This window comes from Salarias fasciatus, chromosome 18 (genome assembly GCF_902148845.1).
Source record: "Salarias fasciatus chromosome 18, fSalaFa1.1, whole genome shotgun sequence".
Classification (NCBI taxonomy): domain Eukaryota; kingdom Metazoa; phylum Chordata; class Actinopteri; order Blenniiformes; family Blenniidae; genus Salarias; species Salarias fasciatus.
In genome coordinates, this window is record NC_043762.1 from 8051904 (window position 1) to 8068602 (window position 16699).

General features: G+C 44.7%; 1 protein-coding gene across 20 annotated transcripts in view; it reads right to left on the reverse strand.

Moving 5' to 3' along the window:
• The window catches only part of ptprfb (protein tyrosine phosphatase receptor type Fb), a 177321-nt gene that overhangs the window by 82295 nt on the left and 78327 nt on the right, over positions 1–16699 (reverse strand). The gene's annotated exons all lie outside the window — the stretch shown is intronic.

A 16699-nucleotide genomic window follows, 5' to 3' on the forward strand; every position in this document is an offset into this window, starting at 1 on the left:
AGCCAGACAAAGACGGGCCTTTGTTCAGTCAGCTTTAATTTGAGCAGGGGAGAGGGAAAGGAGGAGAAATTTGGAGGGAATCCAATAAAAATGGTACGGGCAATGCAGGCTGATGTTTGTCAAGATAGAGGAAATTTTTATTAAAAAGGCTCTTTTGTGCTGGAGTGTAATTCCTCAGAAACACCTGTCTTGTCCAAGCAGGACAAAACAAGCGAGGCAGAATTTTTATGATAATGTCACAAAGGTGCTCCATTACTAAGATGAACAGCACTACAGTCAGAGAAAAAAAGAGAAAACTAAAATACTAATGTCATGAGCCACACTTGTAGGGAGAATAATGCGTTTTGCTTTTCAATCTAACTCTCACTTTTTGTAATTTATTCAGCTTGCACACAGATAAAACCATCCGCAGCCGCCACCCTGCCACGGCTCTAATGCACGGCATTACTGTGACGACACCGGTCTGCGTTTGAACTGGAGCTTCTAATGTCAGCACGTTTCATTTCTACAGAACTCCTACTGCAACGGCGCAGTTGCTGAAACAAAAAGAGGTGGAAACGCCCCGGCTGTGCAAATGAGTAAAGGCCGGGGGCAGACAGGCATTAGACGTGAAGCAAGGTACGCACGAACTGGTTTGTCGATGTTGTGGGAAAATAAATAGGGCCATTGTTCTGGCAACAGCCGTTTATCACGCACAGGCTGCAATACGAGCAGCTCAGCAGATGAACTTACAGTGTGAGCGTGGCAGTACAGTAGAAGGGAAAGGGCAGGAGGGGGAGACTTAATGCAGTTTTCTTTCTTTTTTATTTTTTTAAAGGGTGGTACTACTCAATTAGGATAGCAGTGGGGGCCTCAGTTTTGCAGAAACAGCATGGGGACTAAACATCAGCAATGTCATTTATAATGAATAAAAATACTATGGTAATGAGTGAAATTAGAAAAACCTGATACAGTAACGACAAAGTGCCGTGTCAAGAAGGAATGGCTCTATGATAACTGCAGGCAGGTGAGGAGAGATTCAGATGAGAGACGAAGAGAGGGGGCAAGGAAGGAAAAAAGAAAAAGAAGCATAAAGGAGCGAGGAAGGGAGGAGAGTAGGAGGGGGCAGGGGAGGGTTGCATGCCAACCTCCTGCCAGCTCCAATTACCAGTGTGAGTGGAGCGTGGCAGCTAGGGCGATGGGTCTAATCAGAGCCCCGCTGAAAGAGACCCATCCCTGTCCTCCTGTCCCACTGGGAGGCTGCTGGAGCTCAATCCCACACTAACGTCGGCCAGCGTTCTTTCCCACAACCCAAACACACTCATCTCAATGGTAGAAAACACTCCAGACGCCCCACTTCCTCCGTAACAGGGGGAGCCCTGACACAGACGTGCACCATGAGAAAACTGTGCTTTTAAAAAGGGGAGCAAAAAAAAAAAAAAAACATCTGAATTCCTCTCGTGTGTGCGTCGTTGTCTAATTTCTCCTTATAGGCTGAAGTGCAGTGAGTGAATGAATGTCATGTGCTCGACTGAGGACCTTCCTCCAAGATCACACGATCATGAAACATACACGGGCGGCATACGTGTGGGAATATTCATAAGAAAATACTGCTGCTGTGTGAATAGGGGCTGTGTCAATATATATCAATAGTTGGCAGGACTCCCAGTCCATATTCCCCCGGACTACATAGTTTTAGAGTTGACAGTCACCGTAATAACAGTCCAACCCGGTGGTCTGTCCTTATAGAGCGTGTACTTGTTCATGTTTATAGTGTATTGGTCTTTGTGTGTGTGTGTGTGTGAGTGTGTGGTTATACTGTGAAAAAACCAACAGCGCCACAAAGTCATTTTCAGCATTTCCATGAAAACGTTATTGATGTTTTCAGACTGTTCTAAAGTGTAAATGTGAAACTTTTCTGAAACGAAAACACAAAAATGATGCGTTTTTACTTGAAACATGGAAAACTGGCCAAATTCTGCTGCAAGCGTGAAAATAAGTACAGTGCATGTGTGCATGCGTTTGTGGTCTCATGACAAAAACAAACGGCACCTACTAGTGGCCCGACATTAAAACTACATCGTTTTCAATGTTTCTGAAAAAAATTGCCTCGTTTTCCTTTAAACGCAAAAACCCTTCTGGAACAGAAATGCAAAAACGATGAGTTTTCACCAGAAGCGCTGCTGTGTAAGACGGCCCTAAAGTTTTTCTTGAGCCTTTCCACCTGAGCCCTGCTGATCTGCTCGTGTGCCTGTTGCCCAGTGATGGATGACAACAATTAAAGGTGATGTCTCCTCTGATAGTGTGAACCAAAGGAGCACGGCGGCGGCAACACAGCCACTCGCCTCATGAAATATTACTGCTCTAAAATCTAACCTTTTTAAACATACATCACTGCAGTGTCCTCGCAGATTTGAAAAAATAAAGTGTTATATGAGTTTCTAGAGAATATGAAGGCCGCCTGTTTTTCCATTTGTCTGTGAAAACGTGCCTCACTTGGCTCCTGACCACACAAATTTATTCCATTAAACGTGTTAGCCTTGAAAGCTACAGATAATAGAGTCTGTTTCCAATTTGTTTAACTAATTTTTTTTTTAAACTTCTGTTCAGCTTTTTAGCCCTTTAACCTGTGCAGGAAATTAAAGACAGAGTTTTACTTATTAGCTAGGTCTCATGTAGTCCTGAGCCAGTTTGGCACCAGAGAGCAGTCTGCAAAAAGAAAGAAGAAAAAAAAAAAAGCACATGGCCCGCAGCTGTTTCTCACCAAGAACATCGCAGAGACAGACATCTGCAACTGCCGGAGACACGGAGGTGTCAGCAGCAGCAGGAGGTGCAAACACCAAGCCAAAGCTAACACGAGTTCAAGTGGAAGAGCGCCGTGAATAGTTGGATAGCTGATAGTGTGCAAAACAGTCAGTAAGTTTACTCGGAAAACACTCGCCTGTCGAGGCGAGGGCGCGTTTACACTCTGTTGGACTGTACCAACGGATCAAGTCGGAGGTGAACCCAGGAGGAATTACATTGTTTCCATGTTCTTTGACCGACTTCCGCCTCGCCTCGCCTGATGGGTAACGTGGCACGTTTACAGGTGTGTTTCCTCTTTGGAGAGGCGGGCGGTGACTAATGGGCCCCTCGGAAAAAAGGCACGCCGACCCAACTGGTATTTGTGTAACTGCCTTTGTGCTTTTTGACTTGCAAAACATGGCGGGGCAGAGAGTTTTCTCACATGCTGTGCCTGGAAGGGCATGTGAGCAGGAACTCTCCGGCTCTTCAGAGAAATCCTGGCTGGCAGAGCTCCCGCTGCAGAGGTCGCCTCGGCGGGGATGACACAGCACACCCCGACATCAAAGACCCGGCGAGGACGCCATTGATGTAATACTGTTGTAATGACGTGAAAATGGTGAAAAATCTCCGTGGAAAAGCGGAGAGAGGAAGAGGGGGGTGGGGTGGGGGAGGAAAGACAATGCCGATCCAGACCAAACAAATCACTTTTGCCAATGGACCGGTGTGAACGGCGATGCGGTGGGTGATTACACAACAGCTTTAATGGACAGATAAAGTCTGTTTACTGCCGTCCGGAGCGGGCGGGCGGGCGGGCAGGCGGGAGGGGGGGTGAATGCGAGCGTACAGCGTGCATTGAAATGTGCATCGGCACATCTTGTCAAGCCTGTTGCCTCTGACACGCTATCTCTCAGACCAGGTGTTGTGCCAGTTGCCATGGCGATAGCAGTGCATCAAGCAAACAGTCCTCAGGACGCATGAGCGGCGCGCACACCGGCGCACCTGCACGCAACGGACCGTCACGAAAAACAGTGCCGAGCAAAAACACAGATAATGCCCTTGTTAATACACACTAATCCGCCATATTCTGGTGGTGGGATCCGTGTGCAGTTATTCTGCTGTTTATCCAAGTATACGCCGAGTAAAGAGACTGTAATGCATGCCATGACCTTTGAAATAATACACTTTTTTGTCTGGCTGAGCAGAACATTTGGCCTTATTTCCTCGCCTACAGGCAGATAATCAATAACAGTCATCTAATCCCCCCCCTTCCTCCTCCTCAACTCCTTCCTCTCCTCTTTCCTATTTATCTGCACTTCTCCCTCTTTCTTCTATCTGATATCATACTTCCACTGTCGTCCGTATGATCAACAGCCCTGCCAGATGCCTCGCGCCTGTTATTTATGCTGCGCCGCACCAGTTAGTACATCACCCTGGCCTCTGACCCATTACTGCAACCCAGGGGTGGTCCTCCGAATCCACGCGGCCGTGCTGACCGAGTCACCTTGTGGGACAAGCGCTGCTGCACAGAATCACATCCTCCATTAACTACGCCGCACGAGTGGCACAGCTGTAGGCTTTCATTTTAAGATTGCAGCTCCACTTCTTTGCCTCGTGGTCCTACTAACAGGGGTTTGATTGAAGACCCTTGAGATTATGGTATTACAGAGTACACGGTTTGTGGTTTACTACTCATTTTAATGTAGCTACTTCTAAGATGGGGAGAGAGAAAAAAAAAAAAGCTAAAAGCTCGGGGCTCATGGTAAATTTGTGTGGTAATGTGATGTGGCTAATAAGACAGGCCATTCCTCCAGGTATCCTGGAAAGAAAAAAAAAAAAAAAGAACAAGGACGGGACCAAAAAATCAGAAAGCGTGACGGTTAATGAAATCGGCCCGCAAAAAGAAGCAGAGCAGCGGTTTGCAAATAAATGAATTAATTGATCCTCTCCACAACTCAAATTAATCATGGGCAGAGCTTTATTGTGACATGTTTAGTGTAATTACGGCAGATAGGGATGGCTTTTATGAGTTCTGAGAAAGGCAGTGGATGTAGTGGAATGTGGCAGGTTCTGTTAATTAAATCCTCTCTGACTGGGCTCCTGTGACAGCCTTTACTTATTCTCTCAGTCAGAGATAATGAATAATACACAGAGTCTGCGAGTCAATGTCGGCAGCCTCACTTCTGATTATGGCGGCGTTTGCAGAAGTGATGGCTGTTCAGAAATATCACGTCGTGGCGCGACCTGCTAACCGTTCACCTCGGAGAACGCGAAACACAATCATGTCACAGACGGTCCACGGAGGCAGAGAGGCCACACAAACATGACCTTCGGCCATAAATTGTTTGATGGCTGGCAGCTATTGTGTTGATAGAGCACACCATAATGCCTGAAGTGAAAACAAATCTTATTCTTCCTTCCAGAGCCGGTTTTGGGTGGAAAAGTGGAATCATGGATCCTGTGTGGGGTTTGCATGTTCTCTCTGTGCTGGAATAGGTTTAATTCGAAGATTCCTTTGTCTCTGTAACAACATTTTCCATTGATCCTGTTTAGTTGCTGGTTATTCTTATCAGCTCATGAATATGCATTTTATTTAAATAACTGCTACTATTAGTTTATCTCCCTTTAACTTAGAAACCCATCTTCAGCTGGAAAGACTAACAGCTCTGTTATTTTGTCAAATCAACACTACAACAAAGTAACTTCTCAAAAAAACACATTTTAAAGAAGTAACTAACAACTGGAAACAAGAACAATCTTCATTTCCCTTGTATTCACTCACTACTTCAATTTGTTCAGAACAGGAATTAAAGTCAATGATTCAAACACGGAAAAGACAAACGGTTCCCCCTCAAAATAATTCTAGAACAATTTAATACTTATTGTCTATGCAAGCCTGGTGGATATAAGGGAGGAGGGACAGATGTAAATCTCAACATTTCCCTTCAGTCATCAGTCAAAATAATACAGATAGAGACGTACGACATGCAAAATCAATCCTGCCTTTGTCAGAAGTATTCAGAGCGATCGAGTACATCGTTGTAAAACACACCTGAGCGGCTTAGAGGAAGAAGGGACGACGCCTCTTAAACAGAGGGAAAATGTGCAGCTTAAAGCGGCGCTCCGAGGCTGCTGATAGTGAGTCAAGCCGCTCTCCCCGGCCTCGTGCCGCCCGGCGGATAAGCCAAAAGGGCTCGGTGTGTAAATGCGTGAGGAAAAGGGGTCAGGGTAAAAGGCCTCCCATTAGCCAGCTCATCGCATGGAGGTACGAAGACGTGCGGCCGGCCCATCCATCCATAGCCAGCCGAGGGCCGGGGAGCCGCTGACTCACTGAGGTCCGGGGCGGATCCTCAACGCTGCTGCGTGGCGACGACGTTGAAACAAAGGAACACGTGGGGTGCAGATTCTGCTTTTAAAATCGGTCATCCCGAATGGGAAAACATTACGCACATAGTCAAAAAGTAAATCCATGTGCAGGTTTTAGACCGTCTCCCATTGTGGAGGGATTTGTTTTGTTGTCGGTTTGTCTGCCACTGGTTTTCCAGCGACAAGCAGACAGACACACACACACACACACACACACACACACACACACACACACACACACACACACAGGCGGCTTTCAACGATTCCAACATGAAAGCTTCTGGACGGGATCATCCATGCTCAAACAATCAATAGCATTCACAACAAGGTGCACATATGCATCAATACAAACATTCTTTCCACTTTAAGAGCCGCAGTGTGTCGATAAACCTCACGTACTCTGATTTAGAATTCAAAATGTTATTTATGCACCGTGAAGAGGAAATTGAAAGAAGCGCATTTTCAAAGACGTTTCAAGCGAAAACACTTAATTTTGAGAGAAGTTTTGCGTTTGCACAGCACGGAAACAAGTTTTCATGTCGGGCCACTGAGGAGAGCACTGAGGCCAAAAAAAAAAAAAACGCAACTAAAGTTCATCATTTCCACTGGAAAACGTCGTCAACGCGTCAACCGAGGCTAATTACACTTCCAGGGTTACACAATGTAGTCTGATTTAAAATTCAAACATTGATGTTATTTCTGTGCCGAAGAAATTAAAAGGAACGCATCTTAATTAACGACTCCTCAATTATAAAAAGACAGAAAGCCAACAAGCAGGCAGATGTGTGGAGTCTTTCCTATGCATGAACCACTTTTCACTCGAGCAACAGCAGCATGAAGCAATGAATAAATTGATTTGATGCTAAATTATACTGTAGCTGTCTGCAGAGCTCAGAGCTCTCAGGTTTAAGTACACGCTGACTTGCATTTGACCCTTCAAATATCAGTGGGAGCGAGAGGCACATCCCTGAGTGACAGTTCCCATCACCCTACGTGTTTCTATTCAGTGAGATCATTTATATGTGTGGGAGGAAAAAAGAGAGAGAGAAAAAACCAACAACAAAAACCAAATCTGATTGGATTGTGGCGTCATTTCAGTGTGTAACTCGTTCTACCGGCTGGCCTTCTGTCTGCTGCAGAGTGAGGCATGACACTCCAATAAAAACTAAAAGCTTTCTAACCCCGGATCATCAGCAGTAGGAGGGAAAAAAAAAAAAAAAAGTCAACAAAGATGGCCTGAAAGCTGGTTTAGCTCTGAAAGAAATTGACGAGCATGCATGAGGGAAAAACTATTGATAGGTGAAAATCGGCCGCAGTCTCAGAGAGGAGCGTTTGGTTGAAATCCATAATTGAATGATGCAAGCCTGCTGCGGCTGTTGGTGGCAGATATTTAATAGACGATGTCGATTCGCGGATACCCCTGTCTGTTCCTGACAATGCACAGATATTAACGGATGTGCATGTCTTGTCACATCTCCAATATCGCCAGAAAATCCAGAGACAAAGTCCAGATAAGCAGTGCAATATGTGCTTACTATCAGAGCAGGCTGGAACACCAAGTCTGAAATGGCGGCGGGCCATTTTGTACCCAAACGCAACAAAGTGCTGCTGCACGGAGAAAATAACAAGAACAACTGGGCAAAGCCACGAAATACATTAACCGGAGTTGTTCCATGCATATATGAGACATTTTAGGAGACGTCTATGTTCATTGTAGAGGTTAAAATGTCTGAAAGTCAAATATTACAAAGGATGCACATATTTCACAACATCCTGTCATCATCACAACACGTCCTTCATGTTACAAAACCTCCACAACCTGTGAACCGCTGCGGTCTTGTTGAGCTGACCTTGATGCTACATACAGCACAGTTTGTTCTAGCAATGCTTTAACATAGTTATTCTGTTCTGTCCTTTTTGTCTTGTCTTTCTTCTTTATAGATAACAGCGCTCTTTCTCCTGCCCTTAACCCACACCAGTAAAACATGGTGCAACACACACTCCACCAAAAAATAACTACTCCATCAAATGGGGCTTGTATATGATCTGTGAAAGTGGCGTTCAGATCACATACCGGCCCCGAAAGGAGTCACTTCAACGTCCTGAAGGAGCCAAATGATACAAACAGGGAAGAAGTTTTTTGCTTTGCTTCTCATAAGTTCGGCAAATGTGTTCTCAGCGAGAAAGCATGGAGCTTACACGAGTTTAAAAAACACTTTGACAATCAGTGGCCCACTTTAAAAGGATAAATGAAGCCCAAATTTAGCCCCATTTCTGAATCTACTTCAGAACGAAGTCCTTTTTTTAGAGGAAGTGGTTGAAGTTATGACGATAGATTAGAGAAATGCAAAGCCGCGCTTTAGTCATTAGGACAGTGCGCAGATGTGTTTTGAGGTTTTAATACCATGCTCGCGACCTTCTAAAAAAAAAGAAAAAAGAAAAAAAATGTCGGGAGCAGACAGAACAAGAGCTGTTCTCTTACACCACCTGCCAAGCAAAATATATAATAGAGCTGATTTTTCCAGGCATGATTAAAGGTGTGGTTTGCCTGGTTCTACAAATACCATCTTAAGAACTCTTCTTCTGTTACCTCCTGACCCTTTCCTCTCACCTCCCTCCCCCCCTCCCTCCATGAATCCCTTGAGGCCACAGACATGATCGGTACTGACGGCGCAGACATACCAGACATTGCAGATACAGGTTGCCAAAAGCACGGAGTCATTGATGGACGAGTACAGATGATAAAATGCAGCCTGCGAGCGAAAACAGCTCCGTGCAGACGCCTCACATGTAACGTGAAGAATTCCATCAGATAAATCTGGCAGAACAGATCAATTAACTGCGGTCAGTTTCATCAGCCAGTCAACGGTGTTTATCAGTCATCCTACACTCATTCCAAATCCGACGGTGCTAAAATATAACGAGGATTGGGAATGTGTCCACCGGCTGACTTGAGGTTTTTCTTGATGAATATGTATTGATCACAGAAGACTGGACTCTCCAGCAAGTTGATTAAAGCTACATTTGCAGCCCTGCAGCGTGAAAAGTCTTTGTGTGAGGACGCACGCGCCGGGTTTCTGGGTCACCACAGTTTGCTTGTGTAGTCTGTGACTTGCAGACTTTACAAACTATGTGTGTGTGTGTGTGAACAAACCTCTGACAGGCTGAGAAGAGAAAACACACTCTCTAGTATTTTCTGTCTCACTTTCAAGAAGCTTTTCCAGGGAGATAAATGGAAAGAAACAAAACGAAGAAGATGCTTTTGTTGGCGTTTCTTCTTAATGTCGTGCTTATTAAAGCTCATTAACAAGTTTTAACGGTCCGAGCCCTTGGAAGTGAGGCTGTGAAGGGTGCGGACTGGGTGGCCAGCAGAGTGACTCCACCCTGCCATATTGTGCGAGTCCTTGGGAGAAGCATGCATAGACAGATGCAGTTTGTATCTGTCAGGCTGGATATGATCTACGACGCCGGGCGTCCAGCCAGCAGATGGTGAGAAAAATTAAATCTGTGACGCAGACTGTCACAAAGCAGCTACAGGATACAGCGCGGGGGGTGCACCTGTGGAGCAGCGCGTGTGTGTGTGTGTGTGTGAATTATTTTGTGTACTGTATCCCCTCTGCTCGTTTTGATGAATACCTGACCAGCACGCGCATACCGAATGCAGAAACCCAGACTTCCACTTCCACGCATCGCTCTCATCAGCAAGCTATAACATGCTGCGTTAAATATGCGCTGCCCAATTGTTTTCTTCAACATTATGCGTGAAGAAGCCGCTGGCAAAAAAAAAAAAAAAACAAACCCAGCAGCATTCAGGAGAATCACAGAAGAAGGAAAAAGTAATGTGAGAAATAGGAGTTACACAACAGACCTTATTTTGGTCATTGAGGATGATCTGAATAGAGCGAAGGAGAGGGGAGGATTAAGTTGTCGCAGGAGCAGGGTTTGGTATTAAATCATTCCGATATAGCTTCTGTATGTATTTATCTTGCCTGGGAAGAGGCGCAATGAGATTTCTATGCTGTTTATCCAGTCAGGTTTGTTGTCCGCACTTGCCTGGCTCCTGAGATATTTATTACTGGCATTGTGTCGCAGTCATTTTCTGCCTCTGCACCAGGGACTATAATGCATGGCAGGCAAATAAAGGCCTTTTCTTACCGGCACGGCTGTAATTTGTTTACAGTCTCCCGAACACCCGACCGCTAAATACGCTGGATGTGGTAAAGCTAGGACACTGTACCCATTTCCACTCAGAAAATCTTCTAACTGTGCTCAAAAAGTGATGAGTTTTCAACACCACTGTATAATTACGGCCTCCTTTCCCATCTTAAAATTAGAGAGGCATAAAATTGACTCATAGGGCAGAACTCTATTAATATTACAAGGAGCTATATCACTCCAAAGTTTGATGTTTGGCATGTTTTCCACCGACCGTGTTTTTATCAGCTGCAGAGGCTTTGAATCCTTGCATATTTTTCGCATGACCTTTCCAAAAAATTGCATTTTTTTTTTTTTCCTTCTCCCTCCTCCGATATTACATGTTGAGAAATGAGTTGCTAGGGGACTTCAAAAAACTTCTGGGCTGAAGGAGTCCCTTTCTAATTCAGACTCTGACAGAGGAGGACTCTGGTAATGATGGGGCTTTTGATGTGGTCCCATTAGATAACATTCCTCCGTTCTGGAGACAGGTCCGCTGTCTCCCAGCGGACACGGGGAATGCTCTGCAGCCAACAGAAGAGTATACCTGAGCTTCTGCTCATATTTAAAGGAGTCTATTCCAGCTCTGCAGATACCAGTTTGACATTTTTAGTTTGTTTTAGCTGTTCAAGTAGGAGGAAGTCTGCAGAGAAACTTGAGATGGTGCAGAGAGGCTGGACTGTTTCCCTCAGAGCTTGATATTTGATGAACACAAACGACTGAAATCTTTGGCTTTTATAGTTTGGAATTCCAAGCTTTCAACACTCGCTTTTATTCTCAGCGTGGAAACAGGATGGTAACGTGAGACGTTTCGTTTTCACGCCATAAAAGGAGCTCGAGGAAGCTTTTGTGTTCGCACACCGATGTGACCTCCAATTAATTGCTTGTGTCGTTCTTTAATCCTGATTTGTTCGCATGAGAAAGAAAACACATTACTTCCAAGTGAGTCTCCACTGCTCCCACAACATGTCAATTCTGCAAGTCCCTGGACGCTCACACAGGCAAATTAAAGCCCTGTTTACACCACAATGTTTTTGGAGGTGAAGAATGAAACTGAGAAAGAGGCAATAACAAGCGAGGGCAAAGGAAACAGTAAACACAATACGAGAAGCAAAACAGAATAAAAGGCATATCAAGAGTTACAGAATTTAGTAAATTAAGTCCCGATTTTATTTACATTTTTTAATCTCATTACAGTGTATTTTATCTTTGGAGAAATTTCTACTATGCCGGGCGTGGAACTAGAGGGAACTGCACACGGGGAGAACATGCAGACTCCACACAGAAAGGCCCGGAGCAACATTTTCAAGGGAAAATACAAAACCCTCACAGTGCCATGGTGGTCCATTTACACGCAAACAGTCACTGAAAACACAACTTTTGGAAAACAGCTCCAAAACGACATCGCCTTCAGCATTGTTGCCGCTTCCCTGTAAAAAGATATCGTTAAGCGCAAAACTTTTCATAGACGAAAATACAAAACCGATGTCTTTTTCGTTTCAAAAGTTACCATGGAAATGGGGCCAAAGGTAGTTTGAGCTGGTTTTTGGAGAACGCTCGAGCAAGCCCAGTTGTGAGAAATCCACGGAGCCGCATCAGTTTTCTCGTCACCGTTAAGTGTCACGACACGGCTTTGACACCACCTTAGTCATTCCTCGATCTGACTCATTGCATTTTACATTTTACATTCTCATCAAACGTTAACGGCGTTGAAAACATGAAATATTGCCCGGCTGCGGAGAAGTGGCGGCGCACTGCATGTAAGACTGATGTTGTGAGCTGAGATGTCTTCTCTGGCCAGCAGTAGTTTATTTCATACATCACGGAGACAAGCACCATTTACCTGGACATTTACTGAGGCGGTTCAATTCAAGGAAGGGCCGGGAGAGGGAGGAGGGGGAGGGAGGAGGGGAGGGAGGGGGGCGTCCAAGGTCAGAACATTGGCATCGTTACCCGTGTAATGACTCATTGTTCACTCTCGTCATCTTTCTATACTACCTCACTATAACGTCAGAGCCGCTGCACTGTCCACTACACGAAGACAGAAGACAGCATGAGGAGGGGGACGGACGCCACGGAGACAGAAATAAAAGAGAGGGTGGGAGAAAAGGGGGGGGGGGGGGGGGGGGGGGGGGGGGGGGGGGGGGGGGGTTGAAGACTGCCACAATATTTCTCCATCACGCCTCCTTCTGGTCTCACAGACTCTGCATCATTATTTATCCATACAGGTCAGACCCACACACAGTTGACTGACTCTCTCCGACACACACACACTCACACACAGGAGCCCAGAATACATGTGAAAATCCATTCTGCATGTGAGGCAATTGTTCAAAGCTTCAAAGTGACACAAAGGAGACTTGCGGCTCTGGTTTTCTTGTAATTTGACATTGTGACAGTGGAGCAACAATAAAGCAACACAAGTCTTTATTCTGTGTGCGCGCACACACACGCACACACACTGTGAGGAATGGCTGAGCTGACTTTGGGCCAGTACGTAAGTCTCGGTGGTGTGACCTCTCGGGCAGGGGCGTGAGAACTGCGACGAACAAAGAGCCGGGCTGTTACAGCGTGACAGAATTACAGAGTGACTCCAGACTCATGACTGCGAAAGTGCTAAAGCCTTCACTTGGCTCGTGTGAAAACATGTTTCTGCAACTCCTTACAGGTGAAAACCCCATAATAAAAAAAAAAAAAAAAAAAAAAAAAACCTGTGGAGAAACCTCCAGTAACAGTGACACAATAATGTTTTATTTTCTTTTACCTGTAAAAGACTCATCGCTGAGTTTGAATGGTTTTGTAACGGTGTCACTTGTGGGCTCTTATTTTATTCTTTGAAGAGTTTGAACTTTCTCCAAAAACAATAATTAATTTGCTAATTGAGGCTAGAAGTGAGATAGAAGGAGTCCGTGTTGTGCGCTGAGTGTATGCTGCCCTCGCCCATCATCAGCCGGGATGGGCTCCGGCGCCCTGCAGCCATTGACTGGATGAAGCTCGGATGATGACGGATGGACGGACATTCTTCTTCATTAGCAGCTTTCATTCACTGGAGACAATGGCCGTGCAAACGGACACCCAAAACGCACATTTCAACAAAGTCTTCCGGCGTTATCTAAGAAGCTGCTGGCACAGACGAAACGCTGACCTGTTGAACTGCAGTTCAAAGCCTCGGTGGCGATGCAGACAGAGCCGTGCGCTCCTGAACCCGGGCGCTTCTCTTCACACACTGCAGCCTTTCCCTCAAGAGCCCTGCCAGCACGTGTAATGCTGAACTGGTGTGACTGTCATAATCCATATTTTGCAGGATTGGCATAACAAAATAAAGAGCCAGTATATGAAATAATCATAATTAATGCTCGACCTTCCTTTGCTCTGCTAAAACCTATAATCCAGATCGACTTAGTGCTATAATGACTTCACCGTTCTCGCTGCCTCTCTGGATGGGGGCGCCCAATCCATTATGACAACTTCATGTGGATGTAAAGTCACATGTGCTTCGGAATGCAAAACCAAACCTTTTTCTTTACACATACCAGTTTTTTTTTTTTTTTTTTTTAATTTGCTTAATGTTGACCGAGACACGACATGCTGTTCAGCGTTTTTCCAGTACCGTCTCTCACACTCAGCGTGCAGCTTTGCGAGTCCTGTACAGGCTCGGCGGGTCTCCCGGTCACTTCCTCCAGATTTTCTCATTTGGTCCAAGACGTAAACATGCTACCCTCCTCTGTGACACCGAATTCTCGCACCTTCGGGCTAGCCGTGGCCCATTAAGGAGGAGGATCATTAGTCTCCATCTGCTTGGTGCTGCCCCAGTGTTTTCTTACGCCGAGCTGCTGATATGAACTTGATGTATCACTCGGCTACAAACAATAGTCTAAAAATAGAGCCGGGTTGACGTCAGCGCTCCGTGAGGCTGTGTGTGTGTGTGTGTGTGTGTGTGTTTGTGCCCAGTGTGTTTGTGTCCATTAATATGCACGACTGTGTGCGTGCTTGTTAGTTTGCGTGCATGTTTGAAGGCGCTCTAAGTCTAGTTCATCCTCGGGGTTCTGGTCGACTTATACTGATTAAACATGAAGCGCGGTTCTGCTCCTCTCCGGCCCTTTGCCAGCGCGTTAAGTAAAACAGAACAATGTTGACAGACTAAATAAAAAGTTCCATGGAGTTAAACAAAATTTTTTTCCCCCTCTAATTCTGGAACTTTTTTGCAATTCGATGCACACTAATAAATGCTGAGTAGCACACTATCATGGCTCAGTAAGCCGCATCCAGCAAATTCATGTCTGAATCATGAGTATCATTATTACTATGTACATTTTAATCTGGATGACGATCCTCTCCAGCAGTAAAGGGTAAAAACACCACAACAGCAGAGATGGGACATTGGGATTTTTCACGTGTCTGTACTTCAATTGTTAAAGTGTTAAAGTGGATTAAATAGAATGTGTTTTTACTTTTAGATATTTGGAATCTGCTATTGCTGGTTTACAACCATTGCACTGACTCTGTGTCTCTGTGATTATTTTTCCTCAATACATTCATTGTATTATGTCCTACTCAAAACCCTGAGTTCTAAACTATATTTCATCAAGATAAATTGTAGTTTTGCCCTTCTGTTACAACTCAAGCCTGGATTACACTGCTGATATAAATGACTTTGCAAACAATAGTGGAATAACTAGTAACGTAGTAATGTAGTAATACAATGGCCAATATCATGATAACCAATAATGGTCATCATTTTTATACATGTTGAATGTAATAGAGCCAACAAATTGATAATAATAAAACAAAGAGTGTGTTGCTGAATATGCATCATCAATAAATGAATATGAAAACCATCTCATCGACTAGAGCTATTTTTGAATAAATGAGCTGCTGAAAAACCTCCAAAAGCAACTTATTTCCAAGAAATGCTGTTTTATTTATGTATCATTACAATACTGGATGAAGTTATGTTTCAAATAGATATTTTTAATGCACTTTAGTTATGTAGCAACTTATGAGACTAAAATGTAATTAAGATAATCGATCAAATTTCCTGTTCATCGGCAATAAGTAATGGGCATTGTCTCACTGAAAAAAGGAAAACTGAAAACATTACTGGCCATTTTTACATCACTTGTTGTTATTAATAGTTGTGTTGTAATAGATTAAAAGGTCCTTTTGTACATGTCTCCCTCTTTGGGATGCGTTGGTTTGATGCTGACCTTGAGTGTGAGAAATCCAGAGTAGCCATAACGTCCTGTGGTGAATACACACTTTCATGTTTTTGTACGTAAATACCTTGAAAAAAGCTACTGGGGTTCTTTCTTGAACGTCAGTGAATGAATGAGCTGAATGAGTCTTTTTAACGGTGCTTGGAGGTTGAGGCTCTTTTGTTCGCAGACAATCCGACACTTAGAAAACAGCCTGGAACCATCCTGCAGGAGCCCATCCTCCGATATAAAGATCCACCACTGCTTTGCTTGCCAGAGATTTGACGCGCACTCCGATTTCACCTACTACTTGTTTACTTTGGCGCGCTGCCATTTTACTGTGAGCAGGTAACGTGAAGAGGCCTGCCAGGGCTTGTAGGCTGAGAGCGGCCGTCCTCGGGCTTTGTGAGACCGAAAACACGAGCTGGAAGCGGATCAACACAACACGGAGGCGGAGACTTGTGCTGATGTCAATACCAGCAACTTTCATGTCGCTGAGATTAATACTGACCAAGAAAAACAACCCTGAGGAGCGGTGACATTAGATACTTCAAAAAATAATGTACTCAGCTCCGGTAATGTTATTAAAGATGCTGCGTTTAACACACGTGAACTGATGGATACGACTACCGCCAGATTCAGAGCTCTAAACTCTTCTGAAATGAAAACATAGAGACGACATGTCTTCACTTGAAGCGGTGTTGTGTAAATGGGGCCTCATTCATGTGAGCGTCACGTTAAAGATGTTTGTTTGTGCCAGCAACAGCGTCCTCCATCATCCAGTGCAAAAAGAGTGGCAAAGAGAAAGAAGCTCTCTCTGCACTCATGAAAGTCCCTTTGGGAAGATTACGCAAGCCCAGTGGATGGCATCACCAAATCAGCATGGACAGAGGAGAAAAGGGAGAAATGGGAGAAACGGCAGGGTGGGTGGAAGGAAGACGGGATTCAAACATTTGAATGAGAAGAGATCTGCTTTAATGCCAGTGTAATGGCTATGGAGCACTTTAATCCTCGCTCTGGCTGGCTGCGGAGATTTCTTTTCTTTTTTGTTTTTCAAATGAAAAACTCCTGCAGTGACGAGCATCCAAACGACAAAATTGCAGTCAATTAAAGGGGACACTGATGCTCACAGCTCAGCGGTATGGAAGAGCGCGCAGGGCGAGGTGCAAAGCCTCTGTCTATCT